General features: G+C 46.0%; 1 protein-coding gene across 2 annotated transcripts in view; it reads left to right on the plus strand.

The window, feature by feature from the left end:
- The window catches only part of PDZRN3 (PDZ domain containing ring finger 3), a 252,081-nt gene that overhangs the window by 163,432 nt on the left and 71,668 nt on the right, over positions 1-16,981 (plus strand). Inside the window, exon 1 of one of the 2 annotated variants that reach the window (XM_051851469.2) lies at positions 2,506-16,061. The exons of the other annotated variant lie outside the window; for it this stretch is intronic. The gene's annotated coding sequence lies outside the window, so the exon portion shown is untranslated. Of the gene's footprint in view, positions 1-2,505; positions 16,062-16,981 lie in introns of those variants that run through there. 2 annotated transcript variants of the gene reach the window in all.

Genomic DNA, 16,981 nt, shown 5'->3' on the forward strand with positions numbered 1-16,981 from the left:
CGTACATCAGCAACTGAGTTGAGGGAGGTGCTAATTGTCCCCTTCCTCAGATGCAGACACTGAGGCTCTGAGGCCAGGGGACAAGCCCAAGTTTATTCAGTTGGTAAGTGAGAGAACCAGGATCGCTGGGTCCGGATCCCCAGTAGCACTTCTGCAGTGTCCTTGAAGATGAAAGGCGCTGCCTGTGGTTGAGTTTACAGAAGGCATGCGGCACACTTACTTTCATTCTGTCCCTATGGTCCTGACACCTCTTAGGCAATCCTAGAAAACATAGCTTGCATTTCTGCCCTGAGAAGGTATGTGTTCCCCAAATGTCGGGGGACCCAGGCTGTGTTTATGGTGCTTCCGTGGTCTCGTACTGCAGTGCCGTCACTTCCAAATGTGTTTTAACTGACTCACAGAAGCAGCATTGAGGAGCTGTGTTTTTGAGGGGCTGGGGAAAGGAACGTGCTTTCAACAACACAGGTTTCTTTTCGGATGGTTCTGGAAGGCCGGCAGGGCCGTGTGTTTTGCTGTAGTATATTCAGGGCAGCGGCAGGGCTGCCTTCCCTTGTGGCAGCTCTGGAGGAGAATCTGCCTCCTCCTCACCTGTCCCCGCCTCTAGAAGCCGCCTACATCCCTTGGCTCCTAGCCCCTTCCTGGGTCTTCAAAGCCAGCGGCTTGCATCTCTCTAATCCTGATCCCTCAGTCCCAGCTTCCCTGCCTCCCTCTTCTACCATTCTTCTTCTTATAAAAATATGCAACATAAAATGTACCTTCTCGGCCACTTTTAGATGTGTGGTTGGGTAGTGTTCACCACATTGCCGTGCAGTCTCCAGAACTTTTTCCTCCCGATAAGAATGAAACTGTCTGTGGGGGATACCTTCCAAGACAGCAGATGCCTGAAACCGCAGATAACACCCAGTCCTGTGACACACCTACCATGCCACTTCCTATCCACGCCAATACATAGTTAGGATAAAGTTTAATGGGGGGCTGGCACTGTGGCGTAGTAGGTTAATCCTCTGCCTGTGGCCCCAGCATCCCGTATGGGGGCCAGTTTGAGTCCTGGCTGCTCTTCTTCCTATCCTGCTCTCTGCTGTGGCCTGGGAAAGCTGTAGAAGATGCCCCAAGTCCTTGGGCCCCTGCACCCGTGTGGGAGACCTGGAAGAAGCTCCTGGCTCCTGGCTTTGGATCAGCACAGCTCTGGCCATTGAGGCCCATTGGGGAATGAACCAGCGGATGGAAGACCTCTCTCTCTGTCTCTCCCTCTCGCTGTTTGCAATTGTACCTCTCAAATAAATAAATAAAATCATTTTTAAAAAAAGTTTAATTGGTAGATTAGGCATGGTAATATAGTAACAGCAATAACTAATAAAAATAAAACATAGCAATATGCATTAATAAAAGTTATTTAAAACTTATGAATTGTGTATTTCTGGAATTTTACACTTGATGTGTTTGGGCCATGGTTGACCGTGGGCGACTAAACTGCGGACGAGGGAGGACTCCTGTGCCCAGTAAATCACAGCTCCTGATGGCCTCCTTCTCCTTGCACCTGGCAACCTCCAGTGACCTCCTGTCTCTGTGAATTCGACTGCTCTGGGTGTGTCATAGAAGAGGAAGCACCTAGGAATTGATATGTGACTTAACATGTTTCCAGTGAAAATGCCCTCTGACTTCTGGAAAACACAAAGCAGTCATACTTGTCATAAATCAAGGGAATAACCATTAAGACAAATACACACAAAGTAGCCCATTATTTGATGCCAGCTGCATTCTACTCTCTGACAGTCACTCTGAGGTTAGCAAATGTTAGCAAGGTGCAGAAAGTAGAGCAGCACCAAACAGGCCTGTACCTGGGGGAAGGCAAGACACTGAAGAAGCCAAGCTCTCCAGCCATGTGATTCAGTGTCACTCCAAGGCCTGTCTGTCCCTGCACTATAAACAGCTCAAGAGCTACTGGGAATCGCCAAATAGGACAGCCAGGCAGAAAAGAAGGAATGGGCAGGCACGGTGAACAAGGAAATAGTCTACAAAAAGAAACACGAACACTGTTCCTGAAGAGACAGACAGACAGACATACAGTGTTTGAGTATACTGAATCAAAAAGTGGCCCCGCCAGCACGTTAAGCCACCACCTGAGATGCCAGCATCCCATATCAGAACCCTGGATGGAGTCCTGGCTGCTCCGCTTCCAATCCAGCTCCCTGCTCATGTGCCTGGAGAAAAGCAAAGGAAGATGGCCCAAGTAGCCGGTCCCCTGCCACCCAAGCTCCTGACTCCTGGCTTCAGCGTGGCCCGGCCCTGGCTGGCTGATGTGACCATCTGAGGAGTGGCCCAGCTGATGGGTCTCTCCCTTGCTGTGACTCCCTCTCTCTGTTCTTTGGTGCTCTGGTTTTAAATTAAAAGAAAAGGTTGAGGGGGAGGGAGGAAGAGAGGAGAGGAGAGGAGAGGGGAGGGGAAGGGAGGAGAGGGGAGGGGAAGGGAGGAGAGGGGAGGGGAAGGGAGGAGAGGAGAGGGGAGGGGAGGGGAGAGAAGGGGAGAGGAGTGTCCCTGCTATTCCACTCATCCTGTGCCTTCCTTCACCTGGCTCTTATCAATTGATTATCAATCATGTGTCACTAGGTGCCTTCAAAAGGCCGTTTAATTCCCCATGAAAATGAGGACTTAACCCACCTCTGCTTTACTGCCGGTACCTGGTGCTCGCAAGCTGCTTGTGAATCCCCTTCGTGCACTGCCCTTGAGCTCACCAGCCTTCAAGTGAGTCTCCGTTTCCTGTGCCATCTGGGTAGCTGGGATCAGACGGACCTGGGCAAGGGCCTCACGATGGTCCCTGGGTGATGGCCAGAGACAACGAACTGTGGGGAGCTTAGCAGCGGACCCAGGAAAAATCCTTGGGGGCCCATTTTTGTCCCTCTCTGAAATGTCCCCAAATGCCTACCATGGAGGAATGAAATGGTGCATCATTTAATCTGCTCAGGAGAAAAGCAGCCCCAAATCCCCATTCTTCCTTTCTTAGGATATTTCAGTGCATTCCTGCCCAGTGTTTTACATTCTGCTGTTCTTTTGTTACTTAAAACAGAATCCAGAGACCTCATTAGGGGTGCATGGTTTTAAATAAGAATTGTGGTGAAGAGGCCCCTTTGGGATTCACATCGAAGCGATTGGACCCTCCCTAAAAATCCATCCTGGAGTTTCTCTTGTTTAGGGAGGGGGGTAGTCTTCAGCTCAGAACCAAGGCTAGGCCCTGTGTGTCTGTCCTAATTCAGTCCTTGACTCACTCCTGTGTCCCAGCCCCACCCGCACCCTACCGTGCACGGACACCCTCCGTCTGGGGTCCTGGCATGGACCAGCTGTCACTCATGAGTGCAGTCTCTAGGTGAGATTCTGTGTTGCCATTTCATCACCCATGGTCTCCCAGACGCATCCGCCCTGAGTGTCTTTACCTTTTGTTGTTCTGTGGCTTTTTCTTAGGAGCAAGAACGCAGCTCCTGTAAAAGGACTCCTTTGATCACTCTGTGTAGCCCTGCCCAGCGATCACAGCGCCTAGCTGGGGAGAGGAGGAACTTTCGTTGGTCATTTCAGATAGGACACCATATGTCAAATTTGTAAAATCTTGTTAACATTGTGTTTTCTTCGCTGGAGAATTACCCTCTAGTAGGGAAAAATGGAACTGCCAATTACGGCAGCCTCCTGCTGTGAGTAAACTGGTGTTCTATTCCCAGACATCAGGCTGTGCGAGGAGAGGGCCCCCAGTTGCCTTCTCCTTTCTTGCCTGATAGGCAGAGCTTTAGAGTAAAGCATAATTAGCTTGCCTGACAATCAGGAAAATACAGTCCTCAGTATCTGTTTTTATTTAGGTCTTCTTGTTTTGGAGACGTATTCCAAAGCCGTTCTTGCAATTCATTCCTCATTGGAAAATCCAATCAATTGGAGAGCCAGAATTTGCTTAAAATGTTTAGTGCATGTTTCAAAAGAAAGATAAATGGATCTGTCTAGTGACCAAAGAAACGTATGGCATAGCAGACCATAACTATTAAAAAAGAAACCACAAATCCCCGTGGCAGAAGAGCCAATAAATTTTTTTTAAGCTGCCTCCTTTGGGGGGAATTTGGATCCTGCACTAAGTTCTTAATTTTATTGGGGCAGAGATATTGCAAAAAGAAAACCATGTCTCTGGCACTAAACACAAATAATCGTAGCTGTTTCCTGATCCCCAGACCAGGTTAGCTCTGCCCTTGCACGCTGCAAGGCGGGGGCGGAGGGAGAGAGGGAACTGTAGGGAGGGGGTTTGTTCATCAACTGCTTTCCCTTCTGGAGTTTTCCTTATGAAATCAGAAAGGATTGAAGGAAGGGAGATACACAGAAAAGGAGGAGAGTCTGAAATTTAAATTGCAGAAACTAAATAACACTAAAGAAGATATGGTTCATCATCAAAGATGCCATGCTATGTGGCAGGCACCAGGCTGGGCTCCAGCGGTTAAGTGGTGGGTATCATACCAACTCTGCCTGTGAGTGCCTCTATCCTGGAGGACAAAGAGATGGTGCTTACTCTATTCCAATATCATTAACACACTCAGTGATTGGAACCTGCCATGCGGGGTGTTCAGAAATTTAGCAGAGCAGAATCTGGATTCTGGATAGCAAATGAGACACAGTTTCCTAAGTTACAAGTTCCCTTAGAGTCAGTGTGTGACATGGTGCTGCCAAGTAATGAGGATTATTTATAATAAGTAGTAGTGCCCAGCTGGTAAGAAGGCTCCTGGTGATCCCCATGTCTTCGATCATTTGTGGGACACATGCCCTCAGAGGCTCCCAAATTCTGTACCGTGAGAATAAGTGTGAGATCTCTGCATCCTGCTTTCGGCAGCTATTGCCTTCCCAAGTCCTGCAGAATAAGGGTGGGCTAAGGCTGCCTGAGGGCACATGGCAGGCAGCCCGGGGCAGGGCAGACATTCTGCCATTGCTTCCCCAGCAGATGCCCACCTCTGCTAGCAGCTTGTCTTCTCTGCTCACACGAATGCCAGGCTTCCTTTCAATGTGAACACTTTGTCCTAGCATCCTGGCATCTCTCTCCCCTCTTCCTTTCTACCAGCAGTGGTCCCCACAGTAAGGAGCTCATAAAACGAGAAGGACAATGGAAGCAGACGGTGTATTTTGATGGGCAGGAGCACAAGGTTGGAAGCAAGACAGTCCTAGGCATGAAGCTTCACTTTGAGCATAAGAGCTGGACCCGCCAAACCTGCTTTTCTCATTTTATTTTTTTAGTGTGGCCAAACTTATCCAAAAAGGTGTTGGAAAGGTTGACTGGGACAATGTGTGCAAAGCGCGTAGCAGGGTGAGGACCTTCCACTTGGTGGTGGCCACTTGATCAGTGCTTGTAGCCTTGCTGTTGTTGAGAGAACAGGGATCACCCCCTTACAGCACATGCAGAGAGGTGATGAGTGCAAGCAGAAGGCTTGGTTTCCTCTTTTTATTTGTGTAAGATTTATTTATTTGTTGGAAAGGCAGAGTTATAGTGAGACACAGAGAGAGAGAGAGAGAGAGAGAGAGAGGTCTTCCATTCTCCCAAATGGAAGTCTTCACTCTGCAAATGGCCTTAATAGCCAGAGCTGGGCTGATCCAAAGTCAGGAGCCAGGAGCTTCTCCTGGGTTTCCCTTGTGGGTGCAGGGACCCAAGCATTTGGGCCATCTTCCACTGCTTTCCAAGCCGCATTAACAGGGAACTGGATCAGAAGAGGAGAAGCCAGGACTCAAACCGATGCCCATATGGGACGTTGGCACTGCAAAAAGTAGTTTAACCTGCTATGCCACAGTGCCATCCCCTTGGTTTCCTCTTGACATGCCATGATAACCCAACTGAAATATTTCAGACTTACTTCTTGCTATCTTGTACACTGGAAGGAAAACTTCCCAGCCTTAAATGGAATCAAGTTACTTCTTTTAAAAAAAATTAGAGGCAGATAGACAGAAAGAGAGGCCCCCCATTTGCTTTTTCACTCCCCAAATACTGAGACTGAGTTGGGCCAAAGGCAGGAGCCAGGGATGCAATTCAGGTCTTCCAAATGAGTGGCAGAAACCCAGTTACTTGAGCCTCCCAATTACAGTCACCTGCTGCCTCCCAGGGAAGCCAGGGCCAGGAGTCAGAGATGACCATCAAACTTAAGTACTCCAGTGTGGGAGGCCTCTTAACTGCTAGGCCAAATGCCTGCTCCTTCGAGTTCTTTTTTAAAAGGTTCACAAACTCAATAGGCCCTTAGTGACAAAATTAGAATATTTATGCATCTAGAGCAAAATTACCATTCAGGTGATTCTGAGAATACTCTTTCTTGCCTTCCAACTGCAAACTCTCATAATTAGATAAATGCAAGCTCAAATAACAGCTTCCTTTCAAACACATAATGTATTTGACATTTTGCTTTTTATATAATTGAAAGAGTGTAATATGCCAATCTATGCTCAAGCAAAAATGATACACAGTATCGATGCAAAACATGAAAGATGAACTCTAATTCTTTTTCTCTTGTTAATGAATATTGAACAAATAAATAGAGCATTTCAAGATCGAGGAATAGTATATGAGATCCCGTGTATTTATTTTCTTCATTACTCTAGCCACAATGTCACCCAAGAGTATCTGGGAGATGACAACCAGGCAATTAGACAACTGTGTCCAGGCTCTGGCCCTGCCAGAGTGAATCATGGCCCTTTCTCTGGCCGCCCCACGGCTGAACCCCTGTCCTTGGGGAACCCTGGGCTGTGGATGGCTTGGCAGTTGCTGTGACATGTACTCTTTCACATGCATGTGACATGCCCATGATTTGATACATCTGCTGTCCGCACAGCCATCCAAATGGCTTCATACTATCTGCAGACCTCACTTGGAGAAACCCAATAGTTGACATGAGAAGTTTTGTGTTTCACATGCAGATTATCATAAGAGCTTTGTCGTTGGAGGGTGAGCTGGGACATGGCGTCTCTAAACAGATGAAGGGAGCAGAACACCCATTTTTTAGCATTAATACATTGTTGGTGCTTTCACGAGTCGGGTTTCCAAACACGAATGCTTATGTGCTGCATTAAACAGAAGTAACCAGTGATTCCTGTTATGATTTCTGGAATTTCCAAACCCATGCTTCCCATCCTGGGTGTCTACATCTTCGTGAGTTACCTGCTGGTTGACTAAGAATAGCTGTGAAAGCTAAAAATAAAGACATAGATCTGACTAATAGTTAGCTGTTTTTAGGCATAGCTATTTTTCCTCATATGAAAGGATGTGACTTGGTGACTGATTCACTCTGAGGTCCAAGTGACACTACTATGGTGAGTGAAAAAAAAAACAGTGTAAAATGAATCCTTGTGTGCCTGCCTAACCATAGACCAGGCTGTGTTAAATTCATTTAACAGATAAAAACACGTATTGTTCATTTATTTTCTTCATCCTTCTTTTTTAAAAGATTTATTTATTTACTTGAAAGTCAGAGTTACACAGAGAGAGGAGAGGCAGAGAGAGAGAGAGAGAGAGAGAAGTCCTCCATCCGATGATTCACTCCCCAGATGGTTGCAACGGCCGGAGCTGCGTTGATCCAAAGCCAGGAGCCAGGAGCCTTCTCCAGGTCTCCCACATGGGTAGAGGGGCCCAGGGACCTGGGCCACTTTCAACTGCTTTCCCAGGCCACAGCAGAGAGCTGGATCGGAAGTGGAGCAGCTGGGTCTCGAACCAGCGCCCACATGGGATGCCGGTGCTTCAGGCCAAGGCGTTAACCTGCTGTACCACAGCACCAGCCCCTTCTTCATCCTTAATCAGTTTCTTACATAGGAATCCTATTGGGAGTGTGTTCCTATCATGTTCAGTGCTGTAACTTTCCATATATGCACAAAATGTGACATTGTCAATAAAGACATTGATGAGGTTGTATTTACCAGATATCCAACGTGGCCCCTGTGCAGGGTTTTCACATTTTTAATTCATAAGAAGCTTAGAGTTTCCAGTGGATTGTTAAGGTGCATCAGCTTTCGAACCCTCAGGTTGGTGGTCCCATTTATTTTGGTCTTAATGACTGATCAGGTAACTGATTGGCTCTGTCAAGACCCTCAGCCAACACCGTGGGAAGGAGAGCCCCCGACTCATCACACAGCCCAGGAATCACTGGAAAGATGTTGGCTCCGGTCACCTTCTGCCCACCCAGTGTTCTCTCATTCTCCATCTTCCAGTGACAAGACTCTTTCGTGCTTGACTCAGAAAATGACACAGACTTGTCGCTGCATAAAACAGCAAGCCTACCCATGTGTGTGAGAATTTTAACAAGAGCAGATCCTACCATGTTACATAAACAGGGTCTTCTTGTTTCTTACTTGGAAGGGGATACGCAGTGAGCCCTAGTAGAAAGGCAAAAAGGCATGCGTGGACTTCTGTGGACAGAGGTTGGGATGGGATTCTACCCGCACCAGCTGGGTGGCCTCCGGCAAGCTGCTCAGTGTTCTGTGTCCCAGGATCCCCCTGGTAAAGTGGGAATGAGAAACAGTGCTAACCTCATTCAGTGCTCCTGAGATCTAGGTAAGGTTTCTGGCACTCTGCCTAATAGGTGAGGGTTGTTCAAAAAGTTAATGGAAGATGAAATTCAAAGATGAATTCATTTGCGTCCAAAAAGTTTTTTTTAAGGTTTTATTTATTTATTTGAGAAAAAGGGAGATCTTCAATCTGCTGGTTTACTCCCCAGATGGCTAGGGCTGTGCTAGGCTAATGCCAGGAGCCAGGAACTCCATCCAGGTCTCCCACATGGGTGCAGGGGCACAAGGACTTGGACCATCTTCCACTGCTTTCCCAGGAGGGTTGGCAGGAAGCTGGATCAGAAGTGAAGCAACTGGGACTCGAATTGGTGCCCATATGGGATGCCAGCATTGCAGGAGCTGGCTTAATCCACTGGGCCCAATACCAGCAATGCAAAAAAAAAAATTTGAAATCCAAGCATGCCAGGGGTCTTCAACAAATTTATAGAAAATATATACTATGAAAAAAACTATGCATGGATTTCAAACGAAGCTTACTTTAAATTCTATTTTCCCACAAACTTTCTGAAGTACCCTCACACAATAGTGTTCAATAAATAGCTAGTCTGCCATTAAAACTTCAAATAAGCACAAAAGTTGGAGAAAAATTATTTTAAGTGAAAAAAAAAAGTCGAAGACAAATGTATTGAAGCATAGGACCAATTTATAGGAGTTATGTGACCTTGTGAGATAAATTCATTTAGTCTTTTTTTTTCCAAACTAGTAGAAGAAACCAATTCTCCAAGGTGACCAATCCCTGAAAGACAGGTGTTGACATCAGATTTGGGAGTAGTCAGCTGGCAGCTCAGATGTGCACCTGCTGGGCAATCACAGCAGAATCCGCCCCCCCCCCCCCCCCGAGCTGCTCTAGTGCCTGCTGTTTTTAGGTCACATGGATAAGGAAAGCAATTGGCGAGGGCCATATTTGCAGCATCCACTATGTTCAGAGTCCTTCGAGGAAGGAAATGTTTAAAAAGCATGGATAGACCACATCTCCCCACTTCCGAAAGCTCAGTCTCTGAACCCTGTGTGCCTCTTCCATCTCCGCAGCAGAAGTGCTGTTGACTCTGCTGTTCCACGTCTGTTCAGGCCACGGTAACAAAATACTGTAGCCAGGTGGCTCATGAACAACAGAAGTGTATTTCTCACAGTTCTGGGAACTGGGAAGTCCAAGGTCATGGTGCTAGAAGATTGACTGTCCAGAGAGGGTCTGCTTCCTGGTTCATAGTCAGAGCCTTCGTGCTGTGTCCTCACATGGTAGAAGGGGTGGGAGAGCTCTCTCCGGCTTCTCTTTTATAAGACCACCAATCCTTTCCCAAAGACCCGGCCTCCCAACACAGTCACACTGGTGATTAGGTCTCAAGATATGAATCTGGGGGAGACACAAGCATTCAGATTATAGCAGGCACTGAGCAGAAACACTGCCCAGGATAGGGCTTGCTATGGAAGACAAGGTCAGCGGGAGTCTAGGGGGCCTGGGGGAATAGCAGGCACTCTGGCAGTGCAGCTGTGCCAGAGATCTCCTGTAGCCCCTGCACTGGTTCTCTCTTTAACAAGACTGGAGCCGTTCTCTACTGAGCACACACCGTTTCTTTGATATGCATACATATAAAGGCAAATTTTAAAAGATTCTATTTATTTATTTGAAAGGCAGAGTTACAAAGAAAGCAAGGGAGAGAGAGAGAGAAAGAGAGAGAGAGAGAGAATGAATTGAGATCTTCCATCCACTGCTTCATTCCCCAAATGGCCACGATGACCAGGTCTGGGCCAGGCTGAAACCAGGAACCTGAAACTTCATCTGGGTCTCCCACATGGGTACAGAGGCCCAAGCACCTGGGCCATCTTCCACTGCTTTCCCAGGCACAATAGTAGGAAGCTGGATTAGAAATGGAGCAGCCAGAATTTGAATTGGCGCCTGAATGGGAAGAGGCAGGAAGAGGCTTAGACCTGCTGCACCATGGCGCTGGCTCCAAAGCATATACACCAGCTGCATATCAGCCCTGTTTCACCGCGCCTGCACCTTACTCATCCTCTTTAGATGAGCTAAAGTGGAAATTTTCTCCTCCCTTCCCCCCAGAATGAGCCTACATCCATTAAACATTTCATTCTATAAATTCTATACAGTCATGATACCTGGTTGTATGTCATGATTTTCTTTTCTGTTGTTGTTGTTCTTATTTGAGGTTGGAGAGCTTGTCCTCAAAATTAGTAGAAGAAATGCAGAGAACAGACAGCAAGTCCTGTATAATGTAGTTTTTCACCTTGGATAAACTGTGTATCACATTGGGCAGTATTGATGTCTTTGCTATGATTATAGCTGCCTTTTAAGCAGTTGGCCTAGTCTGGAATGTTGGTCTGTGTAATAAAAGTTTTCAGCCCTAAGTGTATTGCCTCACCTATCCATGGTTGGATAAATCGACATTCTTCATCTTGCATTGACGCATGCCAGTGTTATTTCGTTGGGGGGCATATATCTGTCTACTGTCTTATTACTCATTTATTCAAGGAAAAAATGGTGAACATTATCGGGCTTCAAATCAAAACTAGTGACCATTTCTTTAACTGTTGGCAGTCCAGTATTTAAGGCAGACATTCTTTTTAAAAGAGTGATCTTACTTCTTTTTCTTTGTACCAGTAGGCATTACTTTGTTGTTTTTTTTTTATTCAACCAGAAATATAAATCTTGATTGCATCTTAGTGGAGTAAGATCAGCTCACTTGGGACTTTGTTTAGGATGAACAAAGCTGAAATGAAAGCTCCTTTGATTTGAGGGCAAACAAGCAAGTATTTCACCAACTCTTGGCGACTCTCACCATCTGACCTTAATTACTTCATCAGTAGGGGAGGGTGTCACCGTGAAAACAAAGGGACACACACACACACACAGACACACATCTTCCTTCCTCCCTAGTACCCCAAAACTAAGCATTCATACGTAGACTGTATCAACAGTGTGATAGACTGCTATCTTAACACCACTCCAAGAGAGCAAACCCCTCTTCTAACACGCGTCATTAAATCTTTCAGTGCATTTCTCTCGCCCCCATTCCTGCTATTTTTGAGACGCTCAGAAGAAACAGTTATTATTTATGCAGGGTTTGTGCTCCCTCTGCTGGTTCTGTAATTAACTAATAAGTCTAATTCCCATAACTATGCTGATGTCATTGATTATTTTTGTGCATGGACATGGAATTACCCAAATCAGCATGTTCTGTTCAAACATCATCAGGAAAATTAGCAGGGGTTCCGAGGAGGCCAGTTGGCCTCATGAAGAAAATGTACATTGGACTTGGCTGAATCTGTGTTTGAAAACCTTAAGTGTAGTTTTATGCTTTTATTTGCTTGGTGTCAGAGAAAAACAATCCATCATTGTTTAAACTGGAATATTACTCCTACCCTCTCAGAGGATTTTGCAAATATTTTTCATCCTGAGAACAAGATTTATTATAATTTTTGTTTTGCAGGCGTGAAACATAGAAGCTCAGAAATGATATAAGCCTTGGTACCCAGAGCTCCTGCAGGCTAACGAAGTAGAATCTATAGGGCGGTATCTCGTGGCCAGGGCCTTTACTTGCTGGATCTGAAATATCCTTCTTTTTAAGTGTTGCTGTCTCGGTGTGGCCATTTCTTTGCATGGCAATAGGCGCATGTAGAGCACAGCTCTACAGTTGGGTTGGTTGAGGTTTAATTCTGATTCCAGCACTTCCTGGATGATCCTGGGTAGGCTCCCTTACCTACTAGACCTTTCTTGTCCACAAACTGGACATAACGTGATGGGCAAGACCTCTTGGAGTTATTATAAGAATCAAATGCAATAATGTACAGTGCAGAGCACTTGAAGTATACAGATGATGATCTGAAATAGTCTTTTGTCATAACTCATGGCAATTCTTTTTTCAACAGGAAAGCAGCTTCTTATCTTGATAATAAAAAACTAAAACTTACTGTGAAAACTGGGAGGGCATCTCTCAGATGAGAAGGGTTCAATTCACCAAGAAGATACATACACTACTAAACAAATAGCTTGATAGGAGATGCAGAATTGGATGGAATTTCAGGAGAGATCAGCCAAAAGAATGTAGACATTCAAGACACAGCTCCTAGACACACTAAGCCAATCTGACCAAAATGTCAGTGCCAAAAATATGGCATCCTGATAATAAAGAATATAGTTAAAGTTGGTCACTATTCCAATATGCAGGGAAAAGACTTGAGAAAGCACCTTCCAGAGGTTATGCATTCATTTATTCATTCTGCCTTAAAACCCACCTAATTTGTTATTCATTAAGTAACACACACTTTCCCAGCTTGCTCTGGAACCTCCTTTTTCTCAGTCAACACCAGATTCTGGCTGTCCTTCTGTGATTGTGGTCAATATTATTCTTGGCCTGCCTGAGTCTGTCACCTTTAGTGTTTATAGATACCACTACACCCGCACTACAGTAACACGCTGGGCAAAGCAGACAGAGAGATAACTGCAGTCAGGATGGGCTCCATGTCTTGTGACCGTCCCCAAGCCAGGTGCAGTAACTCTTGGCTGAGCCGGGTCAGCCCTCTTTGCATGACCTGATGAGAGAGGGTTCCATTGCTGAGGGGCCTTAGGAAGGGAAAAGAAAGAGGCAAGCAGGTCTCCACGCTGAGTCTCTCGGAGCTGGCTCTTGTGGTCTTGCCTGAGGTTCCTCCAGCTTGTGTACATGGTGGTAATTTCAGCCGTGTGAAACGTACGTGCCTGTGGGAGGAAGCCCAGGCTTACTGGCCTGCCCAAGGAACACTCCCATTATGTTTGCTTTCCAGCTGTTTTAAAATGGGGACCCTTGTGGTGGAGTTGCTTGCTGTGATCTGATTATTTAACTTCTAATTTTTACCTGTGCTTTTCACAGGCCTGCCCTCTGCCATGGAAACATTTGGAACTTATACTTTAAACAGTGGAGGCCACTTTGGTTGTTGATTTAAAACATGCTAGAGGTTTCATAATGGTTATTAATGTTGGCCAGCACTGACCCCTGTGCAAATAACCTGTTGATGTTGGACAAGGATGAGAGGCACTGAACACAATGCAGGAAATGGAAAGAGATCAGAAAGAAAAGAGTCTTATTAGCTTAGTCACAATGCTTCGTGGCTTAACATGGAGATCAATTATCTGTGCTTAAGAGGTATCCAGACTCGCATTATTTGGCCAACTCGTGGAAATTAGGCATTCTCTTCAGGGAAATTTCAGAGGGGTTTTCAAACTGTGTTTTGCTTTGCAATTTCAACATTGTTGATTTTATAAAATCACTGTAGATCATATAAAATCAGATGTAAATGTATATGTACTTAAAGCAGGAAAAAATTATTATGCCCTTTTGGAAGCATAGTGGCCATTGTGTGAGCCATGCATTCTGTCCGGTAAGTCCATTTCTGTAGACTGTTCAAAAATTGGCAGGGAGTTCACTCGTTGGCCTGCTGTGGAAAGAGGAAACTAGCATACTTCTTCCCAACTGTTTTTTTTTTCATCATCGGACTCCCTTTCCTTCATTTGTTCGATGACCAAGTGTCAGTTTGTTCCTTGCCCATACCCTGTGTCGTTTCTCAGTGTACAAATGGCAGCTATGAGACAGGAGAACACGCATGTTTGACAGCTGCCCCATAAATTATGCAGAAGAACAAGTTAAGGACAACTGCAGTGGACTTTTTAAAAAGCAGATCCGTGGCTGGGTCAAGAATTTCCTTTGGAAAGCTCGCTTGCTTTGTTGGCACCAGCCATTGCTTCATGAATATCTTATCAACTAAAATTATTCAACTGTATCCATTTAGTATAGTGTTAGCATGGTTTGGGGGATAGTGTCAGAGTGAACTCAAAACTTAGAACCAAGTAAAATGTTGTGCTCTGCAAAACAGAGGCAAAAGGCAATACATGTATGCTTTGGAATCCCAAGCATTAAATCAATGCATGAACAACACCAGTTGGGATCGGGGGAAGATGATCTTAGAAGCCTGGCCCAGCTGGAACTGACCTGGTCATGCATTTTGTTTTCTGTGAGCATAGAGTTCCTAGCACATGCCCCTGCCTTCAGTGAAATTACAGAGAGAGAGAGAGAGAGAGGCAAATTTCCATAAAATTACCTTTGCAAAGTTAGTGTATATTCCCATGCCGGTTTTGGAGAATGACATATGGCAGCTGCTTTATGGTTTCTTGGAGGAAAAAAAACAAAACAAAACAAAACAAAACAAAGGACTGCCCTCATGTTGGTAGCAGAGAAAGGAAGTGTGTTTGTGACTGACGTCTAAGTCTTTCCTGCCTCCGCCACTGCAGCACAGAACCTCCAGCACCAACCTACCACGTGAACTTTTTGCTTGCAGTTGTCTGCCCCTCATCCTACCCCAAGAGTGTACGTCTGGGGAGTGATGGCTGGAAACTAAGACTTCCCAAGGGATTATTTGTCCTCTGTACATGGGACTCAGCGTTGAGGCCCATGCTGCCGTCCGTGGCCCAAGCAGCCGGGTTAGCTGGCCGTAAAAACATGGCGGGGTATTTCTGGCATACGCTGGTGATGAGCTGGTTCTGTCTGGCTGCCCCAGTTTTCTCTCGGCAGCCACTGTTCATTCCAGCAATGGATTCCTGTTGCTTCAGAGGACTGAATTCCAAATAAACAACGTGAATATGTTTATCTTCAAATCTCTGTTTATAGGGCTGTGAGTGTGTGTGTGTGTGTGTGTGTGTGTGATGAGAAGCTTGAGTATCTGTGGGACTCAATAAAGAGAAAGCTGATGACCTAATGCATAATATTAAATGATTATGACATGAGCGACAGTTACCTGGCGTCAGCAAGCTGGTAGTTATTTTAAGGAAGGGAAATGGTGTTTTAACACAAGTAGGCAGGTGTGCTTGGGAAGGAAAGAGAGTTTCGCTCATCAAGTAGCATTTAGGTAGGTAATTGGCAGCTCAGCTCTTTTTTGAAAGTGATTTTGCTTTCATATTTTTCTCCCATTTATTTACAGTCTTGAGTGACCCTGTTTGGTTCTTCGTTGCACCATGACCGAAGTGACAGACTTTGGTCTCTGTTGGATTAATCAGTGTGTTCTTTGATCCATGGCATATGTTCCCCACAGACATTTAAAGTCAACATATTCAGCATCCCGGGTCTGGCGGCTCAGGATTGTTAACTGAGCTGATAGACTGGTTTGAGTATTTGCATCCAAAACACTCCTCCCCGTGCACACATCCACTCCCAACAACACAAATATTGACTGTCCCAATCATTCATTAGCAGTTAAAAATTTGAGAGCAATTATTTTTTTACTACGCTTGCCTTGAAAGACACCATTAATTACATTGATTGCCTGTGGATCGCGGCCAGTTTCGGTGTCCCGGGAGCTCGCACCTCACCCAGAGATGTACCTGCAGCTCCGAGGAACGCGGCCCGGGAGTCATCCGGGCAAGCCACGCGCTGATACTGCTGCCTGAAGTGAGATGCCGAGCCCCTACCTGCCGCGGCGATCCACTCCTCCCGACTTGGAGCGCGTGTGGGTTGGGATTGGCTGCTGCGGTAGGTTACCCCCGAGGCCTCAACTCCGCCGTCAGTGGTGGTGGTGGGGGGGGTGAAATCTGGACCGTGTCAGCTTGGCTTTTCCTTTTGTTCTTTTTGCAAACGCATGAGATGTTCCAAATCACCCTAGAGAAAATTACCAGAAGGCAGAGCGATTCTGGTCATTGGCCCTGACGCTCTCACCCCAAAGGACCAGAAAGCATCTTGGGTCCTGGTGGAGAGCCCTGGCCAGGCTTGCCTCTGCAGCTTGCAGGCGGATCATCCACAGGTGGGCTTGGCCCCAGAGAGGAGTCTCAGCAGCAGCTGTGGCATGGTTTCCTCCTCCTCCATCTCTAGTTAGCAGGAGCTCGTAAAAGTCTTCTGGAAGGTGTATGTTTATTGGAGGTGGGCCATTCCTTTATTAAAAAGTGTGCTGATTCTATGTGTGGCATGTCCCCCTCCTAGAAGCAAAAATGAGCCAGGATGTATTAATGTGTCTGCTCAAGATGGGCCCCCATATCCACTACCTGCACTGCACAGCTCCAGTCTCCTGTGTTCCTTAGCACCCGTGAGAAGGCTGCCTCTCCTCTCTGCGTCTCTTAGCCATGTCACCCTCTTTAATATAGGTTGAAAGAACTTCACAGTAAGTTTAACAAGGGCTTAAGAATGTTTAATAAGCTCTATGGGATAAAGAAGAATTGCTCCTGGGAGGGTTTATGGGGATATACGGCTTGTCAATCAGGACAGAGTGGAATAGACTTAAACTGTGAGAAGTAAGACTGTCTCGTGTTCAATAGAAAAATATTGTAGGAAACCTTTCCTTGAAGTCAATGTTGTTAGAACCTGCAGTGGCACTGGGTTTGACTTACATTCGTCCTTTGAAGGTCTTCAGTTCCTAAAAAGTGAGCTCAACATGCAGGAAAGGACTTGGGCCATTTGGT

Source organism: Oryctolagus cuniculus, chromosome 10 (assembly GCF_964237555.1).
Source record: "Oryctolagus cuniculus chromosome 10, mOryCun1.1, whole genome shotgun sequence".
In the NCBI taxonomy this organism is placed as follows: domain Eukaryota; kingdom Metazoa; phylum Chordata; class Mammalia; order Lagomorpha; family Leporidae; genus Oryctolagus; species Oryctolagus cuniculus.